The sequence below is a fragment of the Odocoileus virginianus genome, chromosome 13, assembly GCF_023699985.2.
Source record: "Odocoileus virginianus isolate 20LAN1187 ecotype Illinois chromosome 13, Ovbor_1.2, whole genome shotgun sequence".
Lineage (NCBI taxonomy): Eukaryota > Metazoa > Chordata > Mammalia > Artiodactyla > Cervidae > Odocoileus > Odocoileus virginianus.
This window is the reverse complement of record NC_069686.1, coordinates 55,195,557-55,211,576: the sequence shown is the minus strand read 5'-3', so window position 1 is coordinate 55,211,576 and position 16,020 is coordinate 55,195,557. Positions and strand designations below refer to the sequence as shown.

The 16,020-nt window shown below is 38.6% G+C and overlaps 2 long non-coding RNA genes across 9 annotated transcripts in view; one reads left to right on the top strand and one right to left on the bottom strand.

The window, feature by feature from the left end:
• LOC110145249 (uncharacterized) overlaps window positions 1–16,020 on the top strand; it is a 116,570-nt gene that overhangs the window by 38,101 nt on the left and 62,449 nt on the right. For all 8 annotated transcript variants that reach the window (XR_011491017.1, XR_011491016.1, XR_011491013.1 and 5 more), the window contains exon 2: window positions 7,587–7,651. This is a non-coding gene — a long non-coding RNA (uncharacterized lncRNA). The remainder of the gene's footprint in view (window positions 1–7,586; window positions 7,652–16,020) is intronic.
• Window positions 1–16,020, bottom strand: part of LOC110145231 (uncharacterized) — a 36,755-nt gene that overhangs the window by 17,823 nt on the left and 2,912 nt on the right. The gene's annotated exons all lie outside the window — the stretch shown is intronic.

Sequence of the window (16,020 nt, the reverse complement as noted above, 5' to 3'; positions counted from 1 at the left end):
ATCTCTACAAATGACAAGGTCATTTCTTTTATGGCTGAATGATATTCCATTGTATGTGTGTATCACATCTTCTTTATCCACTCATCTTTTATTGGACATTCAGCTTGTTTCCATGTTCTGGCTATTGTAACTCGTGCCACAGTGAATATTGGGGTGCATGTATCATTTTATTTTATTTTTTTGATTGAATATATTTTATTAAATTTTGTGTGGTCAAATAACCTTTTATAATGTTGTTTCATGACACGTTACATATTATAACTCAGTATAGAAATAATATAAGGAAATAAAAAAAAATAAAATCATGCCAAATAACCAAGATTAACGTTTTCTTCTTTTTTTTTCCATTTATTTTTATTAGGAGGCTAATTACTTTATAATATTGTAGTGGTTTTGGGATGTATCATTTTAAATTATGATTTTCTCAGGGTATATGACTTGAATCATTCCTCAAGTCTAATTAAAGCTGGCAGGAAATCTGGAGGAGGAGGGAAAGGAGCTCAGATAGGTTAAGCAACTCACTCTGGATCACACAGCTGGTAAATTGCAAAGGCAAGTGTCAGACCCAGTTCAGTCTAACTTCAAAACCAGTGCTGTTTCCTCTGCACCTTCATTTTTAGTTAGATCAATGCTGTTGAGACATATTGCCAAAGTGGCCTCCAAAAGGTTATATCAACTTATACCAATAATTGGTGGATTTTTATGTTTATTGGTCATTTACATACAGCACTATGCACAATAGCCAAGACATGGAAGCAAAGTAAATGTCAATTGATAGTTGAATGGATAAAGAAATACATATATAATGGAATACTACTCAGCCTTAGAAAACAATAATGACATTTGCAGCAACATGGATAGATCTAGAGATTACCATACTAAATGCAGTAAGTCAAAGAGAGAAAGATAAATATCATATGATATCATCTATATGCAGAATCTAAAAGTATGATACAAATGAGCTTGTTTACCAAACAGATTCACAGACATAGAAGCAAACTTATGGTTACCGAAGGGGACAGGAGAGGGGAGGGAGGGAAGGACAGAAAGGAATCTGAAAAAGAATACATACATATGTGCTTATATATGTGTGTATATGTAGATAGATACATATATCTGAATCACTTTGCCATACACCTGAAACTAATACAACATTGTAAATCCACTATACTTCAATTTTTAAAAAATCTGTCTTCTAGTCTGTGCTCCATTAATTATTTTGCCTATTCCTAAATGAGTAATGTGCTGTTAATTTTGATAGAACACATCTTCTTGCAATATGTTTTGAATAAACAAAAAAAAAACTCATGATAAATAAATAAAATTTGTACCCAAAGTGCTAAATGATGTGTTCAAATTCTTGTGTAATTTAGAGATAGAATCCAGAGAGTAATCTCATTATCTTCACTTTGGCCATCTTTCATTTTATTTAATATATTTTTGTTGAGCACCTATTATTTTGCCAGAGACTCCAGCAGTGAAGGAAACAACATACATCTCTGCTAAATTTCTCAATTTTTGAGAAGTAAATTTTAGTTATTTCTTTAGCATAATTGAAAGAGTTGGAATCTTGCACTTTATATTTCAAAGGCTTTTTCCCTTACATATAAATATTTTAAACTCTACAGTTTCATTTCTTTTTTTTTTTTTTATGCAAAGTAGTTTCTCTTCTATACCCAAGTTTGGTTTCTAAAAACCTCTTTGTAGAGAATTCATTGTTGAGGAGCTTAAGATTTTGTGAGGAAAATTAGTTTAGGGAAATCAAAGTGAAAGTGAAGTGGCTCAGTCGTGTCCGACTCTTTGCAACCCCATGAACAGTAGCCTATCACGCTTCTCAGTCCATGGGATTTTCCAGGCAAGAGTACTGGAGTGGGTTGCCATTAAATTAAGGTCAGAGTTAAACTAGAAAAATACATATTTTCCTTAAACAGTAATTAAAATAACAGCTAGCACATATTCTGCATCTGAAATTAGTAATTAATTTTCCTTAACTATGTTTTGCTTGGGGGAAATTTTTCATAGCTTTCCTTTTATGAAGTTTCCAAAGTTTCAGAAGATGCATAATTATATTATTTTAGAGCATGTAAAATTCATGATAAATCTTTTTTTTTTTAGAACTTCCCTATAAGTTCTAATCATTACGTATAAAATTTTATGATTTGGAGTAACTGAATCTCACTTTCTAGTCGCAACATGATCCCAAAGAAAGAGAATGAGTTGGCTGGAGTTAGATTTAATTATATGTTTGAGTTCTGAAGTTGTACAAATCTGAAGACAGAACCAGCTTTGCCACAGAATCACTGTGTGACCTTAACTAGGAGAGATCACTTCTCTAAACTAGGATCTCCACCTATAGATTGGTAAGAATAATAATAGTGCCTCATAGATTGCTGGAAACATTAAACAAGCAAGAACATGTAAAGTTAACCCTTTAGTGCTTGTTACATAGGTGTTAAATAAATATTAGCCAGTGTTATTATTCCCGAGATGTTGTCAATATCCTTTCATTACAAAGAACAATGGTTCATTTGAGGGCTGGAAGTGGAGGTACTGTGAGGATATCCGTGGAAGTAAAGACTCTTCTTGGAATTTGGGGAAAGTGGTGGACTCAGTCCTCCTGAGCACGGGCAGTCTTTCAGGACTGCAGGCATCCAGTGAAGCGCTGCTGCTGTCGTCTTGTTGTCTTGGCAAGTTCAGAGCCCATTCTGCCGTGACTCAGCATCCCTCCGTCTGCCCTGCCGCCGCTCCTTCTTCTGCCCACCGATTCTCCCCTGTGAATACCTTGTGAGTTTAGCTTCTCTTTTCTGATAGCTTAAGCTTCAGTTTATTCATAATTTTTCAGTTCCTTGTCAAATTTCTAAAAGATAGTGTCTGCTTAACCCAGAAAAATCCCTATTTGGACAAAGGTTCTATGTCAAAACTCCTCATAGACCATAAATCCATAAAATTGTTTTGGGGTTACATGCTCCTTTCTGGCTCCAGTCAGCTGAGGCAGGAGACCTGGGAGATAAAGGATTAGCTAACAGTCATGGTGGAACACGGCAGGTTTTCCCAAAGGGGGCCATGCAACGACTGGCTTGCCCATAAGGTCTATTGTGGGTAAATTATATCTAGCAAAAAGCTAGATATAATATATAATATATATTATATAATTATAATTATATAATATATAATATATAATATAACATAGCAAAAAAGAAATGTATCACTTTTCTTCCCTTCATTCATACCTATTTTATTATTTTGGTTGGTTTCAAACTTAACACAAAATGGGGAAATTATTGACTCAGTGGCTCCAGGAAACGTGAAAAAGTAGATGACCAAACCCAGTCTTTCTTCACATATTACTTTACGTCTTGTTTTAAAATTATACCCTAATTCTTTCCTCTCTGAGACCTATAACTGTGCCTGTAACCTTGAGTGATCTACTGCTATCTCAGTGACCTGTTTCCGGTTTACATAACACTTGGCCCACATATATGGCTTATTTTTAGCTTCTCTAGGCTTCTTTTGAACTCCTTTTACTTCCTTGAATTCTTAATGTTTTACTTCCTTTAATCTCAGAACTCACATTTCTTTCTTTTCCTTTATTCTTCCATCGTGAATAGTATGCATACCTGCATGATGCTTCTCATTTCCTTTGTGCTTTACCTCCGTGTCTTCCACGAAAGCCTTTCCTCACCTCTTTGTCTTTGAGCTCAGGAAGTTTTCTCCTCCGCTGACAGAAAACACAGGCATCTCTGTTAGAGTAAGATATCTTGGTACTCTTTCCCCAACAAACGTTTGTTTTGGCAGTAGTCCAATTTTTTTCATTCATTTATTGTTATCGTCACCATTTCCTGAGATTGAATTTGATGAAAGTGAAAGTCATCCTCTTGTTTTTATTTTTACTGACCCCTTTATCTCATTCTTCTCTTACAGAATCATTAATTCTCCTGCATTCAAAGGGCAAATAACACCAGATAGTGCCTGTGTTACTTTGCTAGGGCTGCTATAACAAAGTACCATGACTGGGTGGTTTAAATGACAGAAATTAATTTTCTCACAGTTCTGGAGGTTGGAAATTCCTAATCAGGGTGTTAGCAGGACTGGTTTCTTCTGAGGCCTGTCTTTGGGTTGGTGGCGATCTTATCCCTGGTTCCTCACATGGTCTTCCCTCTCTGTAACTGTGTTCTAATTTGTTCTTATGGGAACACCAGTAGTCGTTAGGGCTCTCAATATTGGGTTAGGGACAGGGATTTGTGGTTCCCAGTCACTTTCAGGTTTTGCATTCATTAGACCTGATGACCTTGCGCAACTTGAACTTTGAGGGTGGTGGTGGTTGAGTCACTAAGTCATGTCCAACTTTTATAACCCCATGGACTGTAGCCTGCCAGGTTCCTCTGTCCATGGGATTTCCCAGGCAAGAACACTGGGGTGGATTGTCATTTCCTTCTCCAGGAGATCTTCCCAAACCAGGGATGGAACCAGTGAGTCTCCTGCATTGGCAAGCAAATCCTTTACCACTGAACCACCAAGGAAGTCCAAGACTATTGTTTTAAAATAAACAGTTTAAAAACATTTGAGCAATAGTGGAAGAAAGAAGGTCAGCCTTTGAAGAGGTACAGTCCAGGCTTTTAACCACAGTATTACCACTTATCTCACAGCAGCCTTGGGTGAGTTGCTTAATCTCTCAAAAGTCTTGCTTTCTTTATCAGTATATAGTAGAAGGACACCAAGTTAGAAAGTAGTTGCAAGTTCTTTGAGGTCATTATTGTATTCCTAGTCCTTGGCATTTAGTTGCTCACAAAACATTGGCTAAATAAGTTAATAATTTATTTGGTAACTTTTTAGCATGAAAGAAAGAAAGTGAAAGTCACTCGGTCGTGTCTGACCCTTTGCCACCCCTTGGACCATATAGTCCATGGACTTCTAGCATAGCACCTACTTAAATAAGAGAAAATTAGTGTTACTATTACTGCAATATTTTTCTCCTTTTTTGTCATTATTCTCAAATAACACATGTACTTGCACCTCAAATTTCAGAAGATCGTTTGAGGAGATGTTGGGATTCAGGCAGGGTATAACTGAGAGATAGCCAAAGGAGAGTTTATTTTGACCTGTAACTTTTATAATTTTTACAAGGAAAGTATATTTGTGTATTATTTGTTCTATTAGAGAGAAAAAATTTTAAAATAAATTCAAAACCTCTTTTACATCACCCCATGAATGGTCTACCAACCAGCTTAGAAGTTTTTCTTTAATTTTTCGTTTATATTTCTGCACTCGCACATGTACACACACACACCAGACACTCAACTTTCCATCTAAAGTAAAGTTGCATATTTTCCTTTCTATTAAGCAAGCTGCCTTGAACTGTGTAACACTTTCCTGCTGGAGAAATATGTAGATCTCTTCTTAGTCTGCCTCACCCTCAGTCATCAAAACCCCTTATCTTATCATGTTCAGAACAATTCCGATTAATTTACTTAAAGCTTTTATCTTATCTCATGAAGGACTCTGGTTACCACATCTCTTTTTCTCTGTAGTGAACAGAGTATGGTGTTACGTGCAGCCTGGGCAGAGAGTGGCCTCTTAACCCTTTGCTCCCAAGTGACAGTCATCTGTCCAACATTCTCTGCCTGGCTGGCAAGACCTTCCAGCTTGGGCCTCACTTGACCAAGTGTTCTCTTCCAGTTGCGTGTAGATACCTCAGCATCACTGGCAGATGGTAAACTCCTTGCGTGTGGAGCCTAAGCCTTCAAACTGTTTAAGATCTCTGCAGCTCAATAGGGCCTTTGTCATGAAGGAAATGTTCCAATTGGATGAATGAAACTGGAGTTTTGATCTTACATTTTTAAAAAATGATTCAGTCACTACTTCTTATCTACAATAAATAAAAGTTATGGTTGAAAAGCAGCTTCCCACTATTGTAACAAGTAATTTCCAATTGTCTACTATTTTTCAAGGTTTCAGCTTCCCTTGGTCATGTACTTATTCTGAGTTCTAAACTGAATGTCCTTTTTTTCTCCTCATTTATTAATTTGGCTAAACACATGTTTAACTTCTGCTTCTGCAGAATATGCTGATTTTAGAGTTTATTTTCAGTGACAGCCATGTCATTGTATGAGAATATTTTATTGGAGAAATTTCAACTTCTCATCCAGTGGGTTTTGTTTGCTTTTGGTATTTCTCAGTAAAGATCACTGGCTTTGGGACACCCTGGGCTTGAATCCTGGATCTGCCATTTAATAGTTATGTGGCTCTTGACTACTTATATTATTTTTCTAAGCCTTATTTTTTTAATTTGTAATATTAAAAAGATGGCCATGGTAATGATTGTGAGAATTAAATGAGAAAATTATGTTGAGGACTTAGCTCAGTGGCCAGTCCACAGAGAATACTTAGTAAATAGTATCTGTGATTATGATCAAGGTGGATATTCTGAACTTTATTCATTCATTTATCCATCCATTCATCTGATTGCTACAGCAACGGCACTTCCCTGGGCACTACGGGAAAACAAAACGAAAACATTCTTCCTTCTAGCTTTTCTTAAATGTGTGTGGGTGTGCACATGTGTGTGTATGTACACTTCATTTACTATCTCTATATATTTAACTATGTAAACTATGGTGATACAAGTTATAAGAACTGGCAGTATCCATTTTTATAATGTTAATCACTTAAGCAACAAGCCTTTATTAAATATCCTCAATACTTGATGCTCTGAGGAACTCAGAAGTACTACACACTCAGTAGTTCTTACAAGAAGTTTCTATGAGGCTGTAGATACATATATAACAGTGAAGGACTGTATATAATTGGGAAATTGTGGGCTACAGAGAAGTGGCTCTCAGTCTGCTCCCAGCTGGGACAAATCCCAGGCACCATGATTCACAGGGACACAATCTCTCATTAATCATGGTTGTGCCAACACCTGCTCTTCCCTCTGTTACTCAGTAGATGGAAAGAGTAAGTGTCATGTGAAAATAGGGATAGCTCTAAACACAATCTCTTTTATTTGTTTTAAGTTGATTATGAGCAAATTTCAGCACATTCACTGCTATCAGATAAAAATGCTTTGCCTGAAACTGAGTAAAAGACTCAGAAAAGGGTCTTAAGGTAAAATGCCTGCAGGGAATGAGATGAGCTGAATCTAAGAACCTACAGGAAGCTGACAGGGAAAAACCTCAGTGAGCCAGCATCCACTTGTATTTTTAAATGGGGCTGCGCCCATGTGACCCTCAGGTATCAAAGGACCAGCACTGCAAACAACTCTGGTTCCTCAAACAACACGCCTGAGATATTCTGTGAAATTTCTGGATTTTAATGTTGATTCATACACTTTTAAACAGAATGGGACACATCAAACATGTCTGATTTATCTAAGACCTGAAGGTCATTGGTTTGTCATCCAACTTACAGACCAAACTTTTGAATTTCATATCCTAGTCAGTAAAAACATGTTGAACATGTAATTCAGAATATAATTTATAAATTTTATACGTGGACTCAAAGTAGACGAATTGAGTGTTAATAATACTTTCTTTTAGGAAACAAGTAAATCTAAATAGATATTCTCACATCTCCCTTCTTCACTCTAGCGCGTCACCGTGGTGGTGCTGTCTGGACTCTGGGTGCTGGAGGAGTTAAAGATCATGGGACCTAGGCAAGTGGAAAATAATTCTCTCTTGCTCTCCCACCCCTGACACCCAAGTCTCCAGTTGCCTTCTGCAAAGCATTCATGATAAATATTTGGCCAGCCGGGGGGGGGGGGGGGCGTTCTCCTGTATTTTTCATTGTAAGTTAATTTATTCAAAGGAAATTTATTAATAGCTACCATGCCCCAGGGGCTTCCCAGTTGGCTCAATGGTAAAGAATCCTCCTGCCAGTGCAGGAGACATGGGTTTGGTCCCTGGATTGGGAAGATCCTCCGGAGAAGGAAATGGCAACCCACTCCAGGTTCTGGCCTAAAGAATCCCATGGCCAGAAGAGCCTGGTGGTCTCTAGCCCATGGGGTCTCGAACAGACACAGCTGAGTGACTTGGCACACACACTCTGCACCAGGCCTTGTTTTAGGTGCTTGGGGTCTTCCCTAATGGGACTGCACATGCTGTTGGGAGAGTCAGCTAGTAAACAACTAAACATTCAATATGTAACTAAATGTCAAATGGTGATCAGTGCGATGAAGAAAAATAAATCAGGGTAAGATGACAGAGGTTATAGGAAGATGGGGGGTGGGGAAGGAGGAGACAGAGACAAGGATGAGCAAAGGTCCCTGTGAGGAGCTGACATCTGAGCAGAGATCTGGGTGACAGGCCAGGCTCAGTCTCTGGGAAAAGCACTCTAGACAAAGGGACCATGTGTTGAAGTAAGAATGAGCTAGAATAAGATGAGGTTAGAACCAGATCATAGGGGATTGTGGAGACCTGGAGAGGAATATGGTATTACTCAACTTGATTAAAAAAAAAAAAAAACTTTAAAGGTTTAAACAGGGAGAGGGTGGGGGGGGTGAGGGGATGATGTCATTTAATATTCCTTTTAACCGGATGCCTTGGGCTGTGGGGGGATTAGATTGAAGGATGGTGGCAGTGAGGCCACTGAAGTAGCAAGAAGGTTGCTAGCCTTATCTAGGCAAGAGGTGATGGCTCTCCTGAGGGTAAGAATGATTGAAGGGGAGGGATGGTTGGGACTGGAATTTATTTTGAGGGTAGACTCAACAGAGCTTTCTGATGAATTATTCCGAGCAATGAGTGTGTGTATGCATGCTCAGTCATGTCTGACTCTTTGCAACCCCATGGACTGCAGCCCACCAGGCTTCACTGTCCATATAATTTTCTAGGCAAGAATACTGGAGTAGGTTGCCATTTCCTCCTCAAGGGGATATTCCTTACCCAGGGATAGAACTCATGTCTTCTGTATCTTCCACATGGATAGGCAGACTTTTTACCACTAAACCACCTGGGAAGCCCATTCTGTGCAATACAAGTATATATTTATAGTTTCCACTCCCTGTTTTTTTTTTTTTTTTTAAATGTTGACCATTTTCAAAGTCTTCATTGAATTTGTTATAATATTGCTTCTGTTTTATGGTTTTTGGTTTTCTGGCCAAGAGTTATGTGGAATCTTAGTTCCCTGACCAAGAATTAAACCCTTGTCCCTTGCAGTATAAGGTGAAGTCTTAAACACTGGGTCACCAGGGAAATCCCACTCCATTTTTAAAAAATTTACCTGTGTATAAAAAATAATTTTATTTACTTATTTTTACTTTTTTTTTTTTAACTGTGCTGGGTCTTTTTTGCTTTGCAGGCTTTTTTCTAGTTGTGGCAAGCAGGGGCTACTCTCTAGTTACAGTGCACAGGCTTCTTACCGCGGTGGTTTCTCTTGTTGCTGAGCATGCTCTAGGGCACACGGCTTCAATAGTTGTGGCACGTGGGCTCAGTGGTCGTGATACCCGGGCCTTAGAGTACAGGCTCAATAGTCGTGGTGCGTGGGCTTAGTTGTTCCAAGGCGTGTGGGATCTTCCCAAACTGGGGATTGAACCCACGTCCTCTGCACTGTCTGGTAGATTCTTTACCACTGAGCCACTGGGGACACTTAAACCTCCATTTTTAAAATGCAAACAGTAGCTTAGTATACAAACTACTTTTGTCACTTGGTATTAGAGATTATTACATATCAGTCTGGATTAAAGATACTTATCACTTTCTTCTCAGTCTTTTTTCTTTTGGTTTTTATTCGTACTTAAGTGAACATGCACATAATATTTGAAGACAAATGTTTCTTTGTGACTTTTTGGGGAACACAGCAGATCCCCTCACGTATCATTTCCTCCTTCCCAGAGGCACCAGTTTCACCTGATTATTTTGGTATTTGCCTCCATTTTTCTAGATAACATTTTTGCATCACTATTTCTTGACTTTCCAGTTTTAGATATGATCTCTTGATTTTCCATTCAGGAAGAGGAACGGGAGAGTAGGACTCAGCACTCTTTTATCCTTCCTGCCGCACTACTTGTACCCACTTTTTGTACTCATTTTTCTCACAATTTGGTCAATTTTTTTTTCTTTTTGGCTGCATGGCATGGCATGTGAGAATATTAGTTTCCCAACCGGGTATTGAACCCATGCCCTTTGCATTAGGAATGCAGAGTCTTAACCTTGGGCCACCAGGGAAGTCTGGTCAAATTGTAATTTTCATTCATTCAATATTTAGTATTAACTGGCAGATTTATGACCAATTAAACACTAACACTAAATCTGTTGCAAATTGTGGTTAGTTTTATTTGCTAACAACATTCTGTTATCCTCAGAGTTTAATAATGGCCTGTATTTTTTTCTTTGCTTAATTATCTTTTTATTTGTCATGAATTCAACACCAAAGTCTTTAACAGCTGTCTAAATCTTCCCTCAATATGTTCAGACACATCAGTTACATTTTACCAGTTTCATCTTCTTAGAGAATTTCTCCTGGAAACTTCTTCTAAACTCTGTAGTAGATTGCTAACAGAAATGTCCCAACAATTCCCTTTCTAATAGCCAAGTCCCTTGCTTTGCAACTTTAAAGTACACTTTCTACTTTGATTCTTAACTTGACCATGTGATTCTCCTTGGCCAGTGAAATGTTAGCAAACATGACATAGTAGCTGGAAAAGATCCTGTGCTTTGGGCTGTGGGAATGCTGCTGCCATGTTAGAAGTAAGGCCTACCTTCTGGATGAGGAAGAGTTATAGCTTAGCCACTCTAATGGCTCCACCCACCATCACCACCTGTCAGACATGTGATGTGGCCATCCAGAACCAATCACCCCCAGCTAACCTGCCAACCGACCACAGATACATGAATGATCCTAGCTGGGATCAGCCAGAAGAAATGCCCAGAAACGCATGAGCTAAAGGCTTTTGTTTTTAAGCCACTTCATTTTGGGTTTATTTGTTGCACAGCATTAGGTAGCTGATACAAGCTACAATATGGATTGGTTTGCTGTGGGGGTAAAACTACCATCTAGGGATTCTCTTGATGGCTGTTCTAGAACTGTCTTTTGCTTTTTTCCTATACGAGGTCTCTTGTTTCCAGTAAACCACATCTTCCTTTTGGTTGGTTTCATCCAGTGACTTCCCAAGGAAGGGTATATGATAAGTAAATTGTTTAAGATCTTCCATGTCTAGAAATGTTTTTAAAGAAATTCTCACATTTAAATGATAATTTGGCTGGGTGTAGAACTCTGCATGGATGCTCAGTTGTGTCTAACTCTTTATGACCCCATGGACTCTTCAGTCCATGGGATTGTCCAGGCAAGAATACTGAGTAGGTCACAATTTCCTCCTCCAAGGGATTTTCCCAACCCAGGAATCAAACTCGTATCTCCTGCATTGGCAGATGGATTCTTTACCACTGAGTCAAGCTGTTAATTATTTTCCTTAAGAATTTTGAAAGTCTTCCTCCATTACTTTGTAGCTTCAAGTGCTCCTGTTCAGAAATTAAAAATCTATGCCAAAGACTAATGAGACCACCACTCAATATCTGAAATAAAAGAGTAAAGCTGGATATACTGCTTGCTATGGTAAAGGAGAGCTATGCTGGTCAGGCATAATTTCTCTAAGCAAAGCAGACTGCTAAGCTTGTCTGGGGTTTTGGAGAAGCACAGAATTCAGGGACCGGTGGATTTTCAGAGGCGTCAGTGTGTTGCCATCATCTGCAGAATCACAGTTCCTTGGGTGTGTTTATTGGAGTGAGACCATCCCTGATGGGCCAATGATCAGAAGTGAGCAACTCATGCTGTTTGGTTGGTTTGCAAAGGCATATTCTTCCAGGGTGGTGGGAGGAGGTGCATTTGATTGATTAAGAGTTTAAAACCATTTTAATGGCCACTTGTTACCATGACTATAGAACAATTGCCTAACAACAATTGCCAAACAACACGTTTGGGGGAACATTTTTGTTCTCACTGATTGCTGATCCTATGTGTATGATCTGAACTTTTTTCCTCTTTACTGTCTTGCAGGATCTTCTCCTTGGCCTAAATGTTTGAAATTTCACAATGTTGTACTAGTGTGAATCTGTTTTCACTTGGTAAATCTTTCAGTCTGGAAATTCAGATTATTAACTATCTCTCCTTTCCATCTTCTCTTATTTTTCCTCTTTTTTAATGCTAATTATTCCATGATCAGTTTCTTAATTGTCTTAGAGTTTTTTAATCTATTTTCTGTCTTCTTTTCTTTTGCTGTTAAAATTCCTTCACTTTATATTTTAAACTTTCTCTCAAATATTTTTATTTCTGTTACTGTATTTAATTTCTAAGACATTCACTATGTTTTTGGAACATTCTGCTTATTTACTTGTTTGTTTATTTATTTGGGGGTAGAATTCTGTTTATTTATTTGAGAGTAGAATTCAATAAAGGACAGAAATGGTATGGACCTAACAGAAGCAGAAGATATTAAGAAAAGGTGGCAAAAATACACAGAACTATACACAAAAAGATCTTCATGACCCAGATAACCATGATGGTGTGATCACTCACCTAGAGCCAGACATCCTGGAATGCGAAGTCAATGGGCCTTAGGAAGCATCACTATGAACAAAGCTAGTGGCAGTGATAGAATTCTGGTTGAGCTATGTCAAATCCTAAAAGATGATACTGTGAAAGTGCTGCATTCAATATGCCAGCAAATTTGGAAAACTCAGCAGTGGCCACAGAACTGGAAAAGGGCAGTTTTCATTCCAATCCCAAAGAAAGGCAATGCCAAAGAATGTTTAAACTACCACAGAACTGCGCTCATCACACGCGCTAGCAAAGTAATACTCAAAATTCTCCAAGTCAGGCTTCAACAGTACACGAACCGTGAACTTCCAGATGTTCAAGATGGATTTAGAAAAGGCAGAGGAACCAGAGATCAAATTGCCAACATCTGTTGGATCATAGAAAAAGCAAGACAATTCAATAAAAACATCTATTTTTATTGACTACGCCAAAGTCTTTGACTGTGTGGATCACAAGAAACTGTGGAAAATTCTTCAAGAGATTGGAATACCACACCATCTGACCTGCCTCCTGAGAAATCTGTATGCAGGTCAAGAAGCAACAGTTAGAACTGGACATGGAACAACAGACTAGTTCCAAATCGAGAAAGGAGTACATCAAGGCTGTATATTGTCACTCTGCTTATTTAACTTATATGCAGAGTAAATCATGCGAAATGCCAGGCTGGATGAAGCACAAGCTGGAATCAAGATTGCCAGGAGAAATATCAATAACCTCAGATATGCAGATGACACCACCACTACGGCAGAAAGCGAAGAAGAACTAAACAGCCTCTTGATAAAAGTGATAGAGGAGAGTGAAAAAGCTGGCTTAAAACTCAACGTTCAGAAAACTAAGATAATGGCATCTGGTCCCATCACTTCATGGCAAATAGATGGGGAAACAGTGGAAACAGTGGCCGACTTTATTTTGGGGAGGGGGTCTAAGATCACTGCAGATGGTGACTGAAGCCATGAAATTAAAAGATGCTTACTCCTTGGAAGAAAAGCTATGACCAACCTAGACAGCATATTAAAAAGCAGAGACATTACTTTACCAACAAAGGTCCATCTAGTCAAAGCTATGGTTTTTCCAGTAGTCAGGTGTGGATGTGAGAGTTGGACTATAAAGAAAGCTGAGCACCAAAGAATTGATGCTTTTGAACTGTGGTGTTGGAGAAGACTCTTAAGACTCCCTTGGACTGCAAGGAGATCCAACCAGTCCATCCTAAAGGAAATCAGTCATGAATATTCATTGGAAGGAGTGATGCTGAAGCTGAAACTCCAATACTTTGGCCTCCTGATGCAAAGAACCAACTCATTGGAAAAGAACCTGATGCTGGGAAAGATTGAAGGCGGGAAGAGAAGGGGATGACAGAGGATGAAATGGTTGGATGACATCACCAACATAATGGAGGTAAGTTTGAGTAGGCTACAGGAGTTGTTGATGGACAGGGAAGCCTGGCGTGCTGCAGTCCATGGGGTCGCAAAGAGTCGGAGACGACTGAGCAACTGAACTGAACTGAGAATTCTGTTCTTTTTCATAGTTAACAGTCATTTCACTTTGTGATGTTTTTGACCTTTATTGTGTCTTTATTTTTTCAACATTATTTTTTTCTCTTTATTTTATTTTGTATCTTCCAGGTTAGCTTTCCTCAGATTTCTCATACATAGTCTTTGTACTTGACAATATTTAAGTGTGTGACACTAAAATATTGACTAGAAGCTCTGAGGATGTGAGAGATGAGCTAGTCTGATGTGAGTTTTCGTTTATGAGCATCATGGTGGGCTGTTTAATGGGGAAATTTCTGATGTCAGTATCTTTCCAATGTCATGGTTTTCATCATGGACTGGCCATATTCCAAAAGAAGGCTCTTTCAGTGTCCTGTCAGGAGGGTGAAGATCTAGTTTTCTGTGTCCTGGACTCAGAATTGTGTAAAATCACATGTTATGTCTCCAAAGCAAATATGCGTACATTCATTTATTCCCCTGTTGACAGTCCTGCTCTCTCGCCCTCAATTGCACTGATATTCTTCCATGAAGACCATCTATTTTATTTCATTTTAAAGATAAAGCATCACTCTGTCAGTTAAGGAAGGGGCAGTTTCTGGATGCTGCTTGGATCTGGGGAGGAGCCTAAGGATCCATTTCCTTCTAAAACAGTCTTCCTAACAATCCTCCTTATTCAATCTAGATGCCTTTTATTTTCACTTCCATAAGGACCTGCTGCCATTAGTTTCTAGGTTTTTTTTAAAATTGATTTTGTTTTGTTTTTTGCTGCCAAATGGCATGCGGGATCTCTTCTTTATCCCTCCTTTACTTCTGCTTATTCTCTTCTTGACAGGTTTGCAAAAGTTACTTTGTCTTCCAAGAAGGCATCCCCAACTACTGCAGCATCCCCCACCCCAACCTTCTTCTTCCTGAGGTTTTAAGCTCCTCAAGAAAAAGGACGAGGTCATCCCAACTATTGTTTGTCCTCAGTGCCTGGCACATGATGGCCCACAGTGAGGGTTCAACGAGTGAATAGATGAGCTTCCCCTGTTTTGGGTTGCTTTTTGTGGCATGTGAGATCTTAGTTCCCCAACCAGGTGTGGAATCTGTGCCCCCTGCAGTGGAAGCCCAGAGTCTTAACCACTGGACTTGTAGGGAAGTCCTAGTTTCTAAGTCCTTGATTCTCTGTAAATCAGACTCCTTCTTAGTATTATCTATTGTTTGATTGAATTCAACCTTCTCAGCTCTTTTTATTCTATCCCTATGTATTCATCTGCTATCCAACTTCCAAAATGATCCCTTTTCTAGTTCTCCATATATTGGGTTTAAGCCTTAAAATATCCCTTCACTGGTTGTGTTGGCCCACTAACAGAAGGGCAAGAGAGTCAAAGTACATGTTAACTCTCTTCACACAGAACTTGCTTTTCATTTTCTATCTATGTGAAGTGTGATAATGGCTTCGTTATTGAATCTAGTTACAATTTATGTGAGATCAATCTAAAACTGATATATGAAAGATGACTTCAATTATGATAAGCTTAAAGCAAAGATCTCCTTCTTAACACTACAGACAAGAAAAAAAGAATTTGGCACTCACCCAGTGAAGGGGGACACATAATTATAAATCAAGATGAATATGCCTGGGAATACTTTTTACATTCATTCCTATGCCCTTGCTAAATTGCAGATTGTGTAACAACCTTAATAAGAAAATTCCTAAGCCTGTGCAAACTTGTGGGAGAGGTGTGGTCATGCATAATCACACACTAAAATCTGCCAAGGCAGTGCATACTATGGAATTCATAATTTCCATTTTTATTCCACACAGTAGCTCAAAGCCGGAAACAAATGTGTTCATGAATATGTGTCAGGTTAATTACTTTTTCCAGTTGTACCACAAGTTTAATACTGGCTTCTCAACAACCTGTTGCTAGAGTAACCTATTTACTAATCTTATGATAAATCACACACGAGGTAAATTAATGTTGCTCTGTTTATTGCAACCATTTTTTTTCCCCAGAGCTCT